Source organism: Artemia sp. Qi Xiang Cuo, chromosome 6 (assembly GCF_049724085.1).
Source record: "Artemia sp. Qi Xiang Cuo chromosome 6, ASM4972408v1, whole genome shotgun sequence".
Taxonomy (NCBI): Eukaryota; Metazoa; Arthropoda; class Branchiopoda; order Anostraca; family Artemiidae; genus Artemia; species Artemia sp. Qi Xiang Cuo.
The window spans coordinates 15,098,111-15,118,201 of NC_142799.1; positions in this window are offsets into that span (position 1 = coordinate 15,098,111).

Sequence of the window (20,091 nt, forward strand, 5' to 3'; positions counted from 1 at the left end):
AGAAAAAAGCTATCTCTATAGTCAGAGTCAATTTACAAACGACCACTTTCAAGATAATATAATATGATAATATCAAGTTTGGTATTTATGCAAGATTCAAAACTATAGACAGTTTTGGGAAATTAAGCTTAATATTAAAGACGTAACATAAAGACTTTACTTATTGTACTAAGTTCTGGATAGCTTTTTAATCCTTAATAAAATCACTTACTGTACCTAAATTCAGGTGCATACATAGCACACATACACATTGTATGTAATACAGTTTGCTCTTAAAGTGGTTAATATTTATTCTTTGGCGTTGAAATTGGTATCCCAGCCGGACATATAAGAAAATGATTTTGGGTGTCAACGAGGTCTGTAAATTAACCCATATTAATTAACACAGTTTCTTATGTGAAACTTTCGAAATGTTGTAGAAGTTGTTCTACGTGTATCTATGTATTAAAAAATAACTAATATTTTACTCTGAAGTAAAACTGTTGTAATTTTGAAAAAATTGACCGGTCGATAAGGATCCACGAGATCATACAAGATTAAAGACTTAAAAATCAATATGTTTAGAGAAACTCGTTTTGTCCACACTTGTTGATATTCTCAATATTAAAGGTGAAAATATGCATTGAGATGCTTTTTGCTACACAATTAGAGATTGATACCGGAGCATAATACATTTTTTTAAGGTTGTGGGACTGTTTTTGATGGACAGCAGTGTGACTGTTTTAACACTTGCCGGTGTGTCTGATACAGAGAACAATTCTCAGTAACGATGCAATGAAGCCTTCGAAAATGGAGCACAGCTCATCAAGAGTATATGCTGACAAAATGAAAGCCCTTTTTATCTTTTTATCTATGTTTAAAGAAAAATTAGAGACAAGATGATTCATAACATAAACACTTGCGTTATCTTTTTCATAGAACTTTGGTGGCTTATGAACTTTCTATAATAAATCTTCACAAATAGCAAAGTCGGGAAAATCACAGACAACTGGAGAGCAGCCTATTCTACCAGCTATAACGGAGGTCTTCGTCAATATAATGCACAAGCCTGCATTTGATATTTTAAAAAGAATTTCTTTTGAGCAATATTACCGTTTTGAGACAAATATACAAGATGGGTCATGACGTGGAAAACACTTTATGCAATTTCTGATATAAAAACAGATTGTTCTCTCCATTGGACGAGTCGGCCTTACCCGGCAACGAGACTCTGTTGTTAGAGTGTTTTGTATGTACTAAGGGTGCTCAGTAGCGCTACCAAAGTCAAACCCAAAGTGGGCTCTATACGTTATTATTCTTCTTTTTTTTCTCCAAGACATTTTATACAGAAGGAGTTTTTGTAAAAGCTTCGGAGGTAGCTGATTCAATTGGAAATTAAAACTTCTAGTGCCTTTTTTAATAGTCAAAAGTAATCGGACGGCATGACTCACTTTTTATTTCCCCATATATATCTGATAAAAATTTTGAGATTAGCCAATATGCTCATGATAGTTGAAAGGTTAAATAACTATGCCTTTGGGGTGACACGGCCCTTGGAGCAAGAGCTGTAAGCTATGGAATTCACCTATTGTTTACATACATTATTTGTTGTTTGTAAGGGGGGGGGCCTTTTTGATCTTTGGAGTTCAAAGAGGCAAAAGGGTTTTAAGGCGAACCTTTCAGGGAATGTTGAGGGGAGCGTTGAACTAAATAAAAACAAAAAAATATGCATGTAAGTTGCCAAAAGAACATATCCCAGGAACCGCTTAGGGTGTTAGATTGGAACGCTCAAGTAATGATGAAGGGAAGTTCAAATGACCAATAGGCAATATGTTTCCTCTTCTACTACTAATATTGCTACTGCTGCTACTACTTCGACTGCTACTACTACTGCTACTGCTAAGACTACTACCAAGGCTGTGGATATTAAAGTAAAAATTCCAGGGAGTGTTTAGGGGGAAATTGAACTAAATCAAAGTAAACAATGTGCATGCAGGGAGCCAAAAAGGCGTATCAGTAATATCCTAGGAGCGGCTTAGAGCGCAAAGTTGAAGCTTACAGGGTAAGTCAAGGGAGACATTGAACTAACTGAAAGGTACTATGTGCACATTACTGGTACTACTTTTACTGCTACTACTACCACTTTTACTACTATCAATAATACCACCGCTACTGCTTCTACAAGTACTAGATGAGAAGTTTAACTAAAATTAAACATGTTATGCACATGCAGATTGTCAAAAGTAAGTACGAGCAATATCTCGGGAACAGCATAGAGCATTAAGTTGACACTTTCAGGGTATGCTTCTACTACTACTAATACTACTACTGCTACTATTATTACTACTATCAATCAACAGTGGAATCAATCAACAGTGATATAGACAGAGATGAAACACCTTTGTCTATATTTATAGATATTTGCAAAGCATTCGATACAGTTGATTTTCAAACTCTGCTAAGTCGGATGGAGTCGTTAGGTGTACGCCGCAACTGATGAAAGTAGTTTGAAAGTTAACTCAAAGGGCGATCCCTCAAAATAGTGTTGAATGATGTGGGCTCAGCAGCATTTCCAATGACATGTGGATTACCACAAGGATCAGTGTTAGGTCCGCTGCTTTATCTCATCTATGTTGATCTCATGCGTCTTTATTTGAAAGATAAGTGTCTTATCTCGTTTGCTGATGATACCGTTTTAACTATGTTTTCCTCATCTGTGAAGGACCTGGTGAGAAAAGCGAATCTCGCATTGGAAAGGCTGGAGATTTTCACTTCATTAAGTCTATTGTGTGTAAATGTTCGCAAGACATTTTTACTGATGTTGTGTAGAGTTGGTACACCACTGGATGTGTCTGGCCAGGTAACTTTATGTGGTAATCTAGTTCAGCAAGTTGATCATCTCCGCTACCTTGGTTTTTATCTTGATTGCCATCTGGTATGGAAGTGTCACAGTGACGCAATTTCATCAAAAATGGCCCGTGGGGTAGGAATACTTCGACGTCTGCAGCACTTTCTCCTTTAATATTATTCGTTGGTTTATTCATATATCTCCTACGGTTACCTCCAATGGAGAAGTAACTTCTTATGCAGCTATAAAAGAGTGCAATCTCTACAAAATAAAGCTTTTAGAACAATCGGTAGGTATGTCTAGGATGTATATGACGCATGTCCTTGTTTTAGGTACCTGAAGCTCCTCAATGTAGGTCAGATAAGAGACTATCAAGCTGCAGTATTTGTGTTTCAGTGTAAGAATGGCTTAACCCCTGATGTTCTTAAGAATTTTTGCCAAATTAATAATGACGTGCATAATTATGGAACTAGGCAAAGTGAAAATATAGTTGTTGATTTGCGTCATGGTACCAGGTCTTCATTTTTTTCATATTCGTATTCGTATTCCTTTAATCAAATAGCTTTCGTAGCAAACAAAACTGAACGCTAAATTATGCTATTTTACAGTCGTTTAAGAAAAAAAAAATATCACTTATTTAGTACACTAACAAAATATGGTACGAAGGAATTTGCAAATCTCATCGTTCGGCACTTGACGGGTTGTAGTCTGTTCTGATGCCTGGTGAGTTTGGGGGTCGGTTTGGTTGGAGGAAGAATTGAGCGATGTTTCTCGCTTGAGATGAGTGATTTCCTGAATCTCATTATCAAATCGTGTCTTCGGGCGAACAAAGTGGGCAAACTCATATCCACAAGGGAATGCTCGTAACTCTCATACCTGAGTCCAAGAACTATTTTAGTAGCACGTTTTTGAACGTCTTCTAGTTCCTCTGACATGTAGGCAGTGTTTTTTGCTTGGGGACCCCAGACAGGACAACAATATTCAAGGATTGGCCTGATATATGCCGTGTAAGCCAGTAAGAGTTGACGATCTGAGAAACCCAGCCTTCGCATACTCGCTAGACTTTGGATTGAGTAGTGTCCTTTGCGCACGATATTGTCTACGTGCAGTTTAAACGAGCAATCGCTTGTAAAAGTCACGCCTAGTATTGTTGCGGACAAAACAGTTGGGAAGGGAGCATCTGGTATTGTAATATCTCGTTTGAGCGGCTTGAAGCGTATAACTTTCGATCTCTGCTCGTTCAGTTGCAGGCTATTAGATTTACACTGGTCAAAGAAGTCCGAAAAAAGTGTTGGTTCGAACTGCTGTTTTGCTACTGCGTTTTCTACTATGTATTTGAGAAGCGAAGACAAGTCGTCAACGAACTTGAAACGATCCTCAAATTCTACAAGGATTTTATTGATGACTGCCAGGAATAAAAGGGTTGTTTCTCAACTTGTTCCCCTCCGATACTTCTCCTACGGCATGGAGATTGCATCGTTTTTTGATCATTATTTTGAGCTCTGAGTTTAGCCACGGCTTATCTGTTTCAGAAACCAAGCGCATTTTTACAGGAAAGAATTCGCTGTATTTTTGTTGCAGAGTCGAATATAGTGTCTCGACCTTTTCATCGATGTCAGTTATAGCACAGATTGCGGCAAAATCGAAGTTCTCAATCCATCTCCCAAAGGCTTGGAAGGAGTTTTCACTCAGTGGTGTGTATAGTATTCTAGTCTTTTTTGGTTTAGGTATACAGTTTCTGTTCTTCGACTTCCAGCATAAAATGTTGTGATCAGATTTTGCAAGTGGTCCTAAGGAAAATGGCGGTTCATAGTACGCTTCAAGATTTTTCAGTATGAGGTCCAGTATGCTTCCACTTTTATGAGTGGGAACATCGACAACTTGTTTAAGGTTCAACACACGTGAAATCCATTTTTTGTCGGTTAAGTTGAAGTCTCCTGCTATGATAAATGCTGGATTGCTGTACTGTTTCCGAAAACTGTCAACTTGATATTGCAGATACGTCACTAATTCTCGCCTATTACGCGTACCTTCTGGATAGTATATCGCTGCTATTATGATGCATGAGTAAGTCCTTGGTAGCCCCTTCGGCTTGCACCAGAGCCAGATTGTCTCGTGGCACGAATCTGAGGGGATACCAAGTTTTTTGCATGGTAAGTCTTCGCGGCAATAGATTCCTACGCCAGCTCCACGTCGGTTGTCCTCTCTATCGCGTCTGGTATTAAAAAAGTTCAGATATCCTTTGATTACACCCGTTTCGGTTGGTAAGGTTGCCCCTGCTACTAGGGCTAAAATTTGGTAGCGTATTGTTACTGATGCGTGTTGGTAAGATTGGTACTCTGAATTCAGTGACAACTGATATTTGTTATTAAAGAAATAAAATGAAATTATTCTAACTCTAATTATAATAATTCTCAACCTCTTCTAGGTCTGTTGTCTAGTATCCAATGGGTCTGCTTGTTCAATCCACCAATTTTTACTGAAAAAAAGGATTTAGTTAATTCTAGGCTATCTAACGTTTCAAATTGAAATAACTACACTTGGATGATCAGACTGACTTGGGCACTGGTGTAATTAAAGTTCTTTGCGTCAAATTATAGTTCCTAGGAATAACCTTTTTATCAAATCTCAATGGTTGTATAAGTTAAACCAAGTTTAGAGTTTATAACCTGAAAGGAAAGTTGATGTTATTCGGAACTCTGATAAACTACAACTTTCTAGAGAAAAATGGATCTTTAGACCAAAGAGATTGGAAATCTTAATGTAGCAATTTAATTCTTCCTTTATTCCCCATCCATTGTGTATAAACATCAGGCCTGCCTTTATAAATTGTTAGCACGGGATGAAATGCTAAAGTGGCTAAAAGAAGAAACCGACTCACTCTTTTGTATAAAGTCAGAGAATTCACTAGGGGGGGAGTATTGTAGGGTCCTATCACTCCATTCTTTTTATATATAAGATTTTAGTAAACGCTCGGTAAATTTCAAAGGTCACTAAGCTGGAAAAAGGAGGCAAAAAGGGCTCTTTGATTTATTCTTTAAGGTCAAGGAGTTTATGTGGTGCTCAAAACTTCGGTTATTCCCACGTTCCAATTTCTAAAGCGATCCAATCTTATTTATCTTCTAATCTTTATGAATTGCTGTATTTTGCTTATGGCCCTCAAGCCTGTCCAAACAAACGTATTCTAAAGCACTAAATCATAGTCAAATGTCTTACCTTAGTTTCAGAACTATTTTTTATTCTTGTCTTGTATATGTGTATTAAATTTGTATCCAGGTGACAGAAATATCTTAGAGAAGGTTTACTGATTATCTTAATTTTATTTTCAAAGGGAAATTCAGAACGACATTGGCAGCCAATCTTAATTACAAAGAAAACACTTACTCGTTGTTAGTTCCAAAAAAGACTACCCCCTTTCTGTCCCCGAACCATTATTACAAGCTTTGTCTTATTTTGTCAGTCTTGTCTCCCATTGGCGAGAGACCCGTTTTGTAACAATTCCTCTTTTTGTAACAAGGCTAATAATAGTTCTTTGTTCAAAATGTTGGGTTCCGCTTTCCCTATTCAAAAACGCTGTTTTTGTTCTATATCTTGTCTATATCTTTTATATATTTTTGTCGCTTAATATTCTAACCATTGACCTCTGGTTTGAAGCGGTCCGGTTTATTTGCATTTTATGGACCTTGTTGAATCAAGGGTATTTTTATTCAAATCTGATTTCACAAAGTTTGGTTTGTTTTTCTTACACAAAGAAAATTAATGCTTTGCTTCTTTAGCCACTGCTCAAAAGTCATAGTAAAGCTTTGCTATTTTTACAATTTAGTCAGGTTATGATAGCTTTCTCACAGGTTGTCATATCCCAGCATTCAGTAATTACTGCTAATGGTGCGAAGTTTATGCGCAAGACAAGTTCTAATTCATCAACCTTGTTCGTTAGGGACCGGAATTTGCAAAGAATCAGGTTTGGAAGATATGTCTTGGCATACAGCGTTACAGGTTTCATTGCGGGAGGGGAACTATTCGAGGGGAGGGGGTCCACAGGATTATCAGGAGAGTAAGGTGAGAGTAGGTTTCATTTTCAATGAAACACCTGAGTCCATCAGTATGGAATGCGCTACCATTGAGCATTATAGTAGCGGAACATGCACCTCAATTTAAAAAGAATTTAAAAGATTAATTTTTGGGGGGAATTTTGTTAAATTTTATTAGGGCTGGTAGGATGGGTAGGGGAGGAAGAGGAGCTAGAGAGGTAAAGGTGGGCTGGGAAGGTAAGGGTGGGTTGGGGCTAAAGTAAGGTTGGAAGGGTAGGGTGGAGGAAGGGAGAGGGAGTTGAGTATAATGAGTGATGGAGATTGGATTTGTTATTATTAATTTTCTTTCATATTTTATTTATATAATATTATTTTTAATTCAGTTATTTATTTATTTTATGTTTATTTTTTTATATAGGTTATAGTTTATCTATTTTTGATTTATTTATAATAGTTTTAATTAAATTGCTGAGGTTTATGTAAATAGTTGAGTTAATAGGTAAGTACTTACGTGGACTTTCGCGCGATCGCAAACCTTCATAGGTTTTCTCCAGCGTGAAAAAGTTGTTTAATTTATTTATTTGTTTGTGAATGTGGATTAATAAACTTATGAACTTATGAACTTACTACAACTACTACTGAGGCTAAGGGCATTAAGGTGAAACTTTCAGGAAACATTTAGGGGGACGTTGAACTAAATCAAAACACACTATGTGGATATAGGTTGTTGAAAGGATATCTCACAAAAACCTTAGTAGCGGCTTAGAATATGTTTTGAAACTTTCATGACATATTGAGAAGGATGTTGAATTAACCATAAGGCACCATTTGTATACTACCATTATTGCTACTACTATTACAGCTATTACTTTTTACATTGCTGAGGCTAAGGTTATTAACGTAAAAGTAATTTCTTAGACCACATTGGCATGTCATTATATAAAAAGAAAACGAAAAAAAAAAGGTTTTTCTTTAAGGCCAAACGAAAATACTGAAAAAACCACACAAAGCGAATATTTTGAGAGGACAACGACCTCTCTTCTTCAGTGCAAATAAAAAAAAAATGTATTTAAGGAAAATGCCAAAAAAAAGACAAAGAAGAAAATAAAGCAAACGCGGAAAGTCAATGCGAAAGTCAATGTAGTTGTTCACTATTATCTGTCGAGGGCAGTTCAAATTTTGGATTCTGTGCAAATTGCGGATTTTGGTAAATGACTCACTTTATGGTTGTTAGGTATTTGGTTCTAATTCTTCTAATTTTGGCTTTTATTGGATTATATACATCTTTTAATTTTGTTTTTTCATTGGTGTTTATTTAGCTTCTTTTTGGTTTTCAGGGAATGTTGAGGGAAATAATTCTACCGAATTTTGAGGGGACGCTAAACTAAATCAAAAGACACTGCATGCTTGCAGGTTATCAAAAGGGCACATCAGCTATATTTCAGGAATAGCTTAGAGCATTAAGTAAAACTATCAATGCATGATGGGGAAATTATGAACCAACAACAAAAGCATAATGTTAATACTAATACTGCTACCGCTATTAATACTACTACAGCTGTCACAACTATGACCCCCATTGCAGTTTTTGTTACTATAAAACTAAATCAAAGGGTGCTATGTGCTTGCTGGTTGTCAACAGATTGGATATAGGGGAGTTACATTGGGAATTTTAGAGCGTGTTATTGAAGATGCTGAAGAAATCAAAAGCCACTATGTCGATCTAAGTTTGTATCCAAGTATGAGGGTATTAGATTGAATCTTCCAGAAGTACTATAGCTACTACTGCAACTTTTACTACAACTGCTACTACTGCAACTACTACTTATGCTAATACTATTACTGTTACTATTACTACTACTACGATTACAACTACTACTACTACTACTACTACTGCAACTATTTTGACTGTAACTGTGAATATTTACGACTGCGACTGCTAGCATTTGCGACTATTTACGACTGACTACTTGCTACTGGGACTCCATTTACTTTTAACTGCAACTGTAAGTATGTGGAACTGCAATTGTGACAACATGGGACTGCGACTGCAAAAACTAATCCCGTCTGCAGCTACTTACGACTGTGACTTTAGGTACTTGCAACTGCGACTGTAAATACTTGATAAAATAACTGTGACTACTAATGACTGTGACTACTTGTGACCACTACTTCGTCTTCTTCGAATTACGACTGTGGCTACTTGCAACTGCAACTACTGTTACTACTAGTAATATGCTACTACTACTACCTCAACTACTACAGCAACTACTATTACTAGTTCTGCTACCACTACTGCTACTACTACTACAACTACTACTACTACTGCTTCTACTACTACTACTATTACTACTACTACTATGACTACTACTACTACTACTACTACTACTACTACTACTACTACTACTACTACTCCTACTAATAATAATAATAATACTAATACCACTACTACTACTAATACCACTACTACTACTACTAATACTTCTACTACGAATTATACTGGTACCAAGTCAAGCTCAAGACATGCCAAGACTTGCACTAAGGAAGTAGGAATGTATCAATTATTGTGATTTCTGTTTGTTTTGGGATTTCTTTATTTACTGGTAGTGATTTATGGAAGTTTTACGCTTTGTAATTTGTTTATGCTCATCTTTAGTTTAGTCTACCTCTTCACTTTTCTTTGAAAAACTTCTTTCGTGGAAGAAAATTTTCAAAAGTGACAGTCTTTTTCATTCGCTAAGATAAAAATATCTAAAATCTTTTCCGTTTTTCTCTATAAGAATCCAGATTTGACTTACAATTTATATTTCGTACAATATTTTGCATCAATAGTGGTACTACTACTATTGCTAATACTACAAAAACTGCTACTTCTTATATCTCAGGAAAAACTCAGGGGAATTACGTTGGAACTTCAGGGTATGTGCTTGGGATGTTAAACAAAATCAGGAGACACTCCGTGCATCGAATTTTGTCCAAATAGTATGTCTGTAACGGCTAAGGGTTTTAATTTAAAATTTTCAGAACATTTTGAATAGGAAACTGAACTAGATCAGAATAAACTAAGTGCATTTAAGGTTGTCAAAACGGTGCATCTGCGATATCTTGGGAAAGGTTAAGGGAATTAAGCTGCAACTTTCAGGGTATATGGAGGGCGGGGTGACTTATTAAGCTGTTCTTATGCTCAAAGTCAACATGTTGTGAAGCTTTATTTATTGTATTTGGGGGTTGTAGTCTTAGATGCCTTTATTCTCCCTTTATAGGGGAGATAAACTCTGGCCCTAAGGTAATTGAACTTTGGTAGCGTGCCTTAGGCTATGACCGAACCAATGAGGCGTACCGACTGAGTATGTTCGAGAGGCTAAAAATAGATCGTAGAGAGTTCGTCTAAAATACAATACTTTTTTTCATTTATCAGATAATAAAATTGGATATATTCTGGCTACTGGGACTGGCTGTCCCAAGTAGCCCACAAGTCTCAAGAAAACAACAATTAAATATAAATTAGACACTTACGATTATAAAGAAAGGTCCCAAAGTATTGCTAAAACAACGGACCACAGGTCAGTCCGGCATATAGTTTGTAAGAGATTTTTCCTTCCGATAAAATGTATCTTTTATACATTTTTATCAACCACACCTTCCCACGTAAATGCTAGGAAGTGGTAATTTCTTAATTTCCCGTTAAACAGAGCTTAGCAGGATATGTTTTTTTTATCTTAATAAAAAGTGGTATTTCCAAACTTCATATTTGCGTCATATATATTTTTACTAAATTAATAATTAACTAATATTAGTAAGCTTTACCACAATGCTCCCCATTTAAAGAAGAATTGTCCCAATTCTCAATATTTTACTTTTAAAACAAATTAATTTCGTTTAAAGCTTTTTTGCTGCCATCTTTGGGTAATTTTGTGCATCTACCCTCAATGGGTTTCCTTTGGGTTATGTTTCTGGTCCATTTTAGGCCATGTTATTTTTTTTTTTTTTTTTTTTTTTGTCGAAGGATTTAAATTTTAAATTCATCCTTTTTTATATTTTTATATGTCTCTAGGACAAACAATTACTCTTTCATCCTCTTCATATGCATCTTCTGTTTTACTTGACCCCAAGCGGCTTGTACATTATATTAGTGGCTTTTCTTAAATTAAATTTATATTAGAATAGTTTTATGAATTTTTTTTAGTTTAAGTTTAATTCCCATTAATAATTTAATTTATCTGTGTGATGTGGTTGATATACCGTATATTTTTTTTTGTTTTAGGAATGCCTTGGGTAAATCACATATAACATTATTGATTTTAAAAAATTTTCACATATATTTTTTTTCAGCAAAAAGCATTTTCACATATTTCCATACATAAGCCATTTGGCTATATATCACATATTCTAGGCCTAAATTAAGTTCTTTTTTTTATCTCACTTTCGATGATTTTGTAGTTCTGTAGTTTCCAAATATCAGTTGATCAAGTATGGTTTGGTTTCTGATGGTATTAGGATATAATTGAACTGGCTTTGAAATTTTCTACTTTCCAAAAATGCGTCAAAGAAATGATTGAGAAATGGGTCCAAAAGGATGTTATGAAAAATTTGATTTCCAAAAAAAAATTAGCTAAGGCTGTATCTAAAATAAATATTCACATTAGTATACATATAAAGCATATATTTTTACATACATAGTAGAATGAAACACTCAGCATTCGAAAGTTAATTACTTTCTTTCTCCACTTTTTTTTAATCACTCCAAAAATAATATCCCGCTTAAATTGAAACATATACCAAAAAAAATTATTAATACTTTGACTCGAGGTCAAACATTATCATATAACAATAAATCACTAGTTAAAATTTAAAGTAAATTCAAACAGCGTATATATAAATAAGCATTGTATAATAACTTACACAATTATGTTAAGTAGCAATTATACTTTAAAGCATCAAGCATTCTTTTTTTTTTTTTTTTTATTATTATTATTTTAAACGTCGATTTTTCGCAAAACAACTTAAAAAGTGGTATAACTCTTTTTTTTCCTTCCGTAAACACTTGAATTGCGAATTTATTTACATTAGTAACAAGTATTGCTGTGACACAGTAATAAAATCGCTTCAAAACAATAATCGATTTCTCTTTTATTTTCATGTTCTTGAAAACATAGTGACAATCGAATTGTCTGCGGTTGTAGATAAGTTTTTTTTTTTTTTTTTTTTTTTTTTTTTTTTTTACGATAGATTATGGTTTCGTGCAGACAGGGTTTCTTATATCCTTCCCTCTGGGGTTTGATGTTTCCTATAATACCAATATTTAAAAACATATATAATCAATCCCATAATAATTAAAGCATTTATGGTTGTCAAAACCCTGAGACAAGTTTTTTTTTTTTTTTTGTATAATACTAGGTTTAACTGTAGTAATACACATATTAAAGGTTTATTCTTTTCTAAAAGAATATATATCTTTTTTTTTCAAAATTATATTCAACAATATAATAAGTTTGAAAAAGCTTGAGATGGAATTTTCTGACTTTTTACATTCTTGTTGTGCCCTTACCTCAGTAATGTCTATTTGGTGCTTGATCACCATAAAAAGCGTCTGGTAGGTTCAACAGCAGTTTTCCTTGTGATTCTGTTCAATCTAATAGGTTTATTAAGAACACTAGACACAACAATATATTATGTATATCTAAACTTTTTATTTTTAGCTAAAATCTTCCCAGAGGCTCTTCCCTTTATTAAAAAGGTGGTTCCTTTCCAAGGAATATATCCTTATCTCCATATTTTTTTTTTTTTTTTTTTTTTTTTGTTAAAATTTTAATTAAGTTTTGCCTTGCATTTGCTAAATTTTCTTTATTAATAAAAATGTACGTTTATAATATACTGATTCCCACAAATTTGTGTGGTTTTTGTAGCAGACATATATTCCATGTCTGCGGTATTTTACCAAAAATTTGTGCCTATGTCGAGCTAAAGTTGCTCAGAGATAGGGTTTATCTTTTCTTGGCTTCCCTATAATTTTTTTTTGAATATATAATTCGTGTCTGGAATTTTCCTCAGTTTAATTTGCGCTTTTGTTTAATACAGTCATTGAGTGTAGTTTGTCCCTTTTGTGATATTTTGGATATTACTCTGTTCTACAAGTGTATGAGTTTAGTGCTTGTATGAAAGACAGTGGCGCCATTTCTTCTAGCACGACGTACTCCACACAAACACTCGGCCCGAACCTCCTCCAAAGTTTGACTTTTTTTTTTATCTATATTTGGTGAGCTTGGTGGATTCCCCCTAATGACAACTCTTAGCATTTTTTGTTTTCAAATGCAGTTCTGTCATTGTTGTTATTCACCTGCAATGTTGTCACCCTGTAATTTCTGTCAATGGCTTGTAGTGAATTTATTTATTATGTGAAATTAATTACACCCGAGAAAAACTTTGCTTCACGCTATGCTATACTTTTTAAATTGTGCCCGTTTTATCTACGTTTTCTTGTTTATACCTATTTTCCTTATTAGTAAGTGTTTAATTTATTATATATTCTACTATTTATAACAAGATCACAGCTAGCTTTTACATGTAGTCGACTTAACGTAAACTCTTGCTGTTTTTCCTACTATAATTATTTTAAAATTTTCTAAAACCATTTTTTTTTTCTTTTTTTTTGAATTATCCCCCCCGAAAAAAAAATAATTTTTTTTTCAATATGCATATCAAAAGAATTGCATTTTAATGCTGATTCTAAATATGTATAATTTAATTTGGTTTACTACCCCCATTTAAAAGTTACGTGGCCTTACTTATTTCCCTTTTTCTCTGAATTGAAGCCTAATTCGTTTTGTCAATTTCACCGCTCGCGAAGTCTTATCTCGTATTGGAAACAAAATGTGTTGCAGGAACCCACGATGTCACTTCCGATCGGAAATAATAATTTGACTTTGGAATGTGACGTTCATAATTTTTACTGGCGATATGTATTTGAAGGAAACTTAATGTTATCTATGTACCGATTAAAAAAATATAGATATTTATTTAGTGGCTTTTATGCTCGTTTGATTTTTATTTAAAATATATTTTTTTTTTGTTATTATTGTTTTATTCAAATATTAATCTGCTGGGTGCTGTGCTTGTTCTGCCTTTCTCCGTTTCTTGGTCCGAGTTTTGGACTCCAAATTTTTGCTTTTCTACTTTATACTATTTGCAAGTTTTTCCGTGATTTCTATAGTGTGGTTTGAAAGGCCGAGTGCTGTTTTGTCGCCTCGTCAAATATCTTAAATCGTTGTTACTCTTGACGTTTGGCCTTCTTCATGAGTGTTTTAGTGACTTGTGCTGCTGACAAAGGAACTTCTTCCTGCCCCTTCGGTTTCTTCACTGTTCTCCATAATTTTTCGCTCAAAGAAGGTTTTCTTGACGATGGCCTAGGTTTAGCTATATCAATTTCTGTCGAAGAATTTTTTGTGTCACATTATGTTAGCTAGCGTCTGGTAGATGGCGTTTGTTCCAAAAGCCATTTTTGTGCTACGACTGTAGGTGAGTCTAGCGTATTAAAATCAGATACTTCTTTGGTTTCTTTCAATTTTTCTTCCTCTTTGGATTTAACCTCTGGTTTATTATGTCTTAAACCCGTAGGTTGTGTTTGAGGCTCTTCTATTTTGCTTACATCGCTTGTATCCGATGTATATTGAACTTTTTTTTTTTTTTTCTTGTTTGTTGTGGAAAGTTTACAGCCAAGTCTGTGCTAAGTATTCCTTCCACTTCTCCCAACTGTTGTGGTCGTTAAAAAGGTCATAAAATTCATATGGTCTTTTTATCTTCTTCTTTTTAACAGCAGGCGGGATTTTCAGTAAAACTATTTAGCCCTTTTCCTTTTGCTTCACTCTGTGGGCTACAGAGCTACTGGCTTGATTGCCTCATATTTATTATATATATTCAGATATCTTTCAGTAGATCTTTTGACTCAAGGAGTTCGAATATAAGATGATAGATGTCGATTTCTATGCTCTGTGTGCAGGTATAGTTGGCTAGGCTCTTGGCAGATAGTGGGATTTTGTGGTGTTTGAAGTATTTTAACAGTTTACAAAGCAAGGTATGTTGTGCAGACGTCATCATATTACATTCAAATAGACAATGGTCAATTGTTTCATTATTCATATTACAATGCCTGCAAAGAGGGGACAGGGGAATTGAGCCACTTGAATTAGAAAGCTTATATGAGAATGCAAGGAAATTTAGTCCATTTGTTCCAGAACGAATTCTATGATAAATTTTAGAAAGATGCTTATTGGGAAAGGGGGAAAGGATAGGATTAATCTTATTAAAATTAATATCTGATAGCCTCCATCGGTAAATATCTCTAATTGGGATTGGTCTCCCACTTGGCTGGTCAATATTTAGAGCATTTTTTGCTATTTCATCAACCTGATGATTACCACTTATGCCAGAGTGGCTAGGAATGTACTGAAAGTAAGTTTTTATGCCACTTGAAGCAAGATTATCAATAATACTGAGACAATGATAAGTGTCAATGTCCAACTTATATTGAGGAGCTGAGGCCAGCAACTCAAGGCTTGATAAAGAGTCGGAATAGATGATAATATTATTCGAATTTTCAATCAAAGGTTGGTTTTGCTTAAGGTGTTCTAATGCCATGATTATGGCATTTAACTCAGCAGACATTATAGATAAATTATTAAATAATCTCTCGCCCATTGCAATTTTCAGGTGAGGAAGGAAAACACCACTTGCAACCATCTCATTCATTTTTGACCCATCAACAAATATTTGGAAGTGATTTTTATAATTAATTGTATTAAGTTCTGCAAATTTTTTCTGGACAAAAGCAATGGGGGTTAAATCTTTATTCCATTTTGAAAGTTCAGTATTTAATATTGGAAGTGACCAATTCCATGGAGGGGATTGGGGGAAAGTAGGTGCAATAGACTTTGCTGGTACAGGGAACTTCTTTTGAATATTGGCATACTCATTTGCAATATCTCTATACATGGCTGGATTTCTTAACCAAATATGCAATGTGTGTGAGCTATTTGATTCAATTTTTGTAAGATGTTTTATCAAGAGAAAGCTACGTCTCTCCCTTATTGTTGTTAATCCACTCTCCATAAGCAGAAACTTGGTGCTTGTGGGTTTCCTAAGACCAAATATGAGACGTATTATATCATTTTGTGTTGTTTCAATTTTTTGCATCTGGGTCTTTGCACATGCACCATAGACAATGAGCCCATAGTCAATATGGGGTCTTATATGTTAAAAAACTGGAGTAAGGTTTTCTCCTTACAACCCCAGTGTGTGGAAAGAAGTCTTTTTAGTATATTTGCTTTTCTATAACATTTTTTTATTGTGTTTGAAATGTGGAGGTGGAAATTAAGTTTTTGGTCAAGCATGAGACCTAGGTAATTAATATTATTATCTTCTGGAATAGTTGTTTTATTTAGAGTTAGTTTTGCCTTAACAGGGTTTCGCTTCCGGTGAAATTGGATTATTTTTGACTTGGTGGGTGCAATGGGTAAATCTGAATGTTGAGAGAATTTTTCAAACTGGAAAAGTGACTTTTGCAGATTTGACTGTGCTATCTGAAAGGTGTTGCCAGATGACCATAGCACCAGATCATCAGCATATTGTAGATTCGTGTGGGGTAGGTTCATGTCCCAGAGATATAGGGCAAAAAGGAGGCAACTGAGGACTGCTCCCTGAGGTAGGCCTTTGGATATTGTCTTTTGGGGTGAAGAGGCTGAACCAACACAAACAATAAAACATCGCACTTCTATGAAGGATTTAATAAAGGATACTAGCTTAGGAGGTACTCCAAGGTTTGCAAGTTTATTTAAAAGGATTTGGTGGTTCACATTGTCATAAGCTCCTTCAAAATCTAGGAAAGCTGCCACTAGGATATTATTTTTTGAGAAAGATTCATTTATTGCATTTGTTAGCAAAATGAAAGCATCTGTTGAGGAGTGGTATTTCCTGAATCCAGTTTGAGTGTGTGGGATCATGTTATTTTTCTCAACAAACCAGAGGAGTCTGTGATAAATCATTTTCTCCATTATTTTCCCCATCACAGGTGTACTCATGATGGGCCTCTAAGACTCAGGGTTATCTTTTGGTTTATTTTTCTTTAGGATTGGTAGGAGGGACGAACATTTCCATATATTGGGGAACCTAGAAGATGCCCAAGCATGATTATAACAATTTAGCAGTTCTTGTTTGTATGAAGGTGTGAGATTCTTTATCCATGTAGGGTGTATATTGTCATAGCTACTGCTAGTTTTGGACCTAATATGATGTATTGCATTATTCAATTCCTGGATTGAAAATGGATTAGTTATGTACTCGGATCCTGGGCGAGGTTGGTAACTAGGGTTCATAGGAATTGTGGACAGCTTGCTTTGATTATTTGATGTTAGCTTATTAACAAAAAGAGTTGCAAATAGGTTAGCCTTTTCGTTATCATTGTCATAATGGGTATTATTATGTATAAGCTCATACAGGAGTGGGTTCGGAAAAGTCTTTTTCCCACATATGTGGCTTATGACTTTATGTATAATTGGCTCATTTGTTTCTCTGGAGAGATTATTTGCAAAATTATTCCAGTATTTATATTTAGCATCTATTATAGTCCTTTTTAGAATAGATTCTGCTTGTAATTTTTTTAAATATGTAGTAGGTGTTGGTTTTTTTATGAATTCTGTCCTAGCTGCCTTTTTTATCCTCCATTTAATTAGGCACTCATTTGTCCACCATGCTTTAGGAATTTGTTTAGGGAATGTTTTCTTAGGTGTTGTCCTGGGGATAGCATGATTAGCTGTATTTATTAGTAAAGATGTCAATGCTTCAGCATGTGTGTCAACTGTTGTGTTAGAAATGCATGAACTTTGGGTGAAACTTGTAATTTCATCATTTAGCTGATTTTGGAAAATAGACCAATTTGCTTTAGTGTTGATATATTTGGATGTATAAGATAAAGTTTCAGCAGGTTCATTTAGGGAGCAAACTATAGCAAAGTGGTCTGTACATAGACTATCAATTTTATTTATGTAAATTTTGTTCAAAAAATTTAAAGACACAATTTGTAGGTCAATTGTGGAGAAATGGCCACTTTTGGGGTTGAAATAATTATTCAGGTTTGGAGGGGTAGCAACAACTAATTCATTATTATTTGAAGTCATATGCTCAATAAATTTACCAGCTTTATTTGCTGGTTTATTCCCCCACAAAAGGCTGTGGGCATTGAAATCTCCACAAATAATGATATTTTTTAACATATTAGAATTATTTATATAATTAAAGAAATCCTTGGCATCTGTAGTTTGGCCATTAGGGTTATAAAAGCTTATTATGTAGGTTTTTAAATTATTCAGCCAAACACTTATACCAATTACATCAACATCATTTTCAAAATCTGGAAATTTGATGCCACAAAATTTTATATTATTATTAACTAATAAAGCTACACCACCTCCTTTTCTCTCTGAAGATCTATCCTTTCTCAGGATAGTATATCCCAGAGACTTAATTTGTTGATTTTGGGTTAAATGAGTTTCTTGGAGGCAAGCAATATTAATTGAATTATTATTCATAAATGATGTTAGTTCATTTAGCTTATTTTCTGTGAGTGATCTTACATTCCATTGGAGTATTGATAAATGTTGTGTTGTTGATTTATTCTTCATATGGATGTGTATCAATGTTCAGCTTTGTTAAGAGTAAAGCAAGATCGTTTTTTGCTTGAATGAGCATATCATCTGGGATGTAAATTTTTGCAAATTATGCAATAATATTTGCTTTCTGTAGTTGATGTATGTTCATGGCCTGAACTGCATTACAGTTTAGAATGAATAAGCATATATTTGGGGATTGCATTTTTGGTAGTGCATCCTGTTTGTTGGTTAATGAATTGATTCCTGGTAGTGTTTCTGGTTTGTTTCGTCTTGGGAGGGAGGGCCAGACTGGCCTCATCTCACCGGACATGGAGGCTTGTTGGCTTGGTGATTGCTTCTGATAGGGATTTGAGCTAGAGGGCTTAGAAGATGGTGTTTTCTATGGGGTGCTTGATGCATTGGGGGCATTTGACTTTGGGGTTTTGGTTGGTTTCATTACAGGCTTTATTTGGTATTGTTGGGCAGCATTTGCTTCCATTGCTGCAAAGGGGTATGGGATTGCCTTCTCTGTTGATATTTGGAGTGTTAGAGCTCTTTTCTTGTATGCAGGGCATAATGATTTATTTGTAGATTCATGTGGGCCTTTGCAATTGATGCATGTAGGCTGAGCGTTGTTGCAAGTTGTCAGCTCTTTATGATGGAAAGATTTACAATTACTACACTCTTGGAGAATTTCATTGCATTTGTTTGTTGTGTGTCCCAGTTTTAAAACACTTCTGACACTGAATAGGCTTAGGTTTGTATTCCTTGTGTGGTTTGATTTGCCCAAATAGGAATAATTTTTCTGGGATATCAATTTTATCCTTCAGTGTGAATAAGAAGGATCTACTAGTTTTTAGGCCATTAGAGTTGGGTTTTCCAAGTTGGGTAACATCCTCAACTGGGATTGTGTTTCCAGCCCTATCTGAAAGGCCTTCTTTTAACTCCTGAGTAGATATCTCTGGGGGAACATTATAAACTACTATTTTTGTTGGTGATTGTTTTGGGTTCCAATTAGATGCAATAATTGGGGTATTCAGAAGGGATTTAAGGTTAATTATTGTATCTGCTGATTTCTGATCTTCTACAGCTATTAGCAGAGATCCATCACGGTTAATGTTAAGAGAGAACATTGATTTTAGCAATTTAAAAATTGCAACTCTTATTGCAGTGATCATTTTTATTTCAAAGGGGGTAGTGGGAGTAATTTTAAGGTAAATTCCTAAGTTTTTGGAGGGAGGATCTTGGGCAGGGAGAGGAGAAATGCTTTTAATTGGGGAGATTTTTTTCCTTTTTTAGAACTTCTAGAGAGGACCTCTTGAAACCCATTATCATCATTTATGGTTACATTAGCCCCTACACTTATCATTGTCCTATTCTCCGAATTGGAGCTATCATTTGAACTTTGAGAAAGTGTGCTTGACCAGCCAAGATGGGTATCTTTCACTATGGCACATTCACTGAAATTTGATTTGGGATCTGGGGGGACAATTTTTTTGGAGGACTTCTAAACATTGCCTATTGGAAAAAGCTTTAAACAGAGAAAAACAAAACTAAAGCAAGAAGGGAAAATGGAATGATATCAAACCGTCTG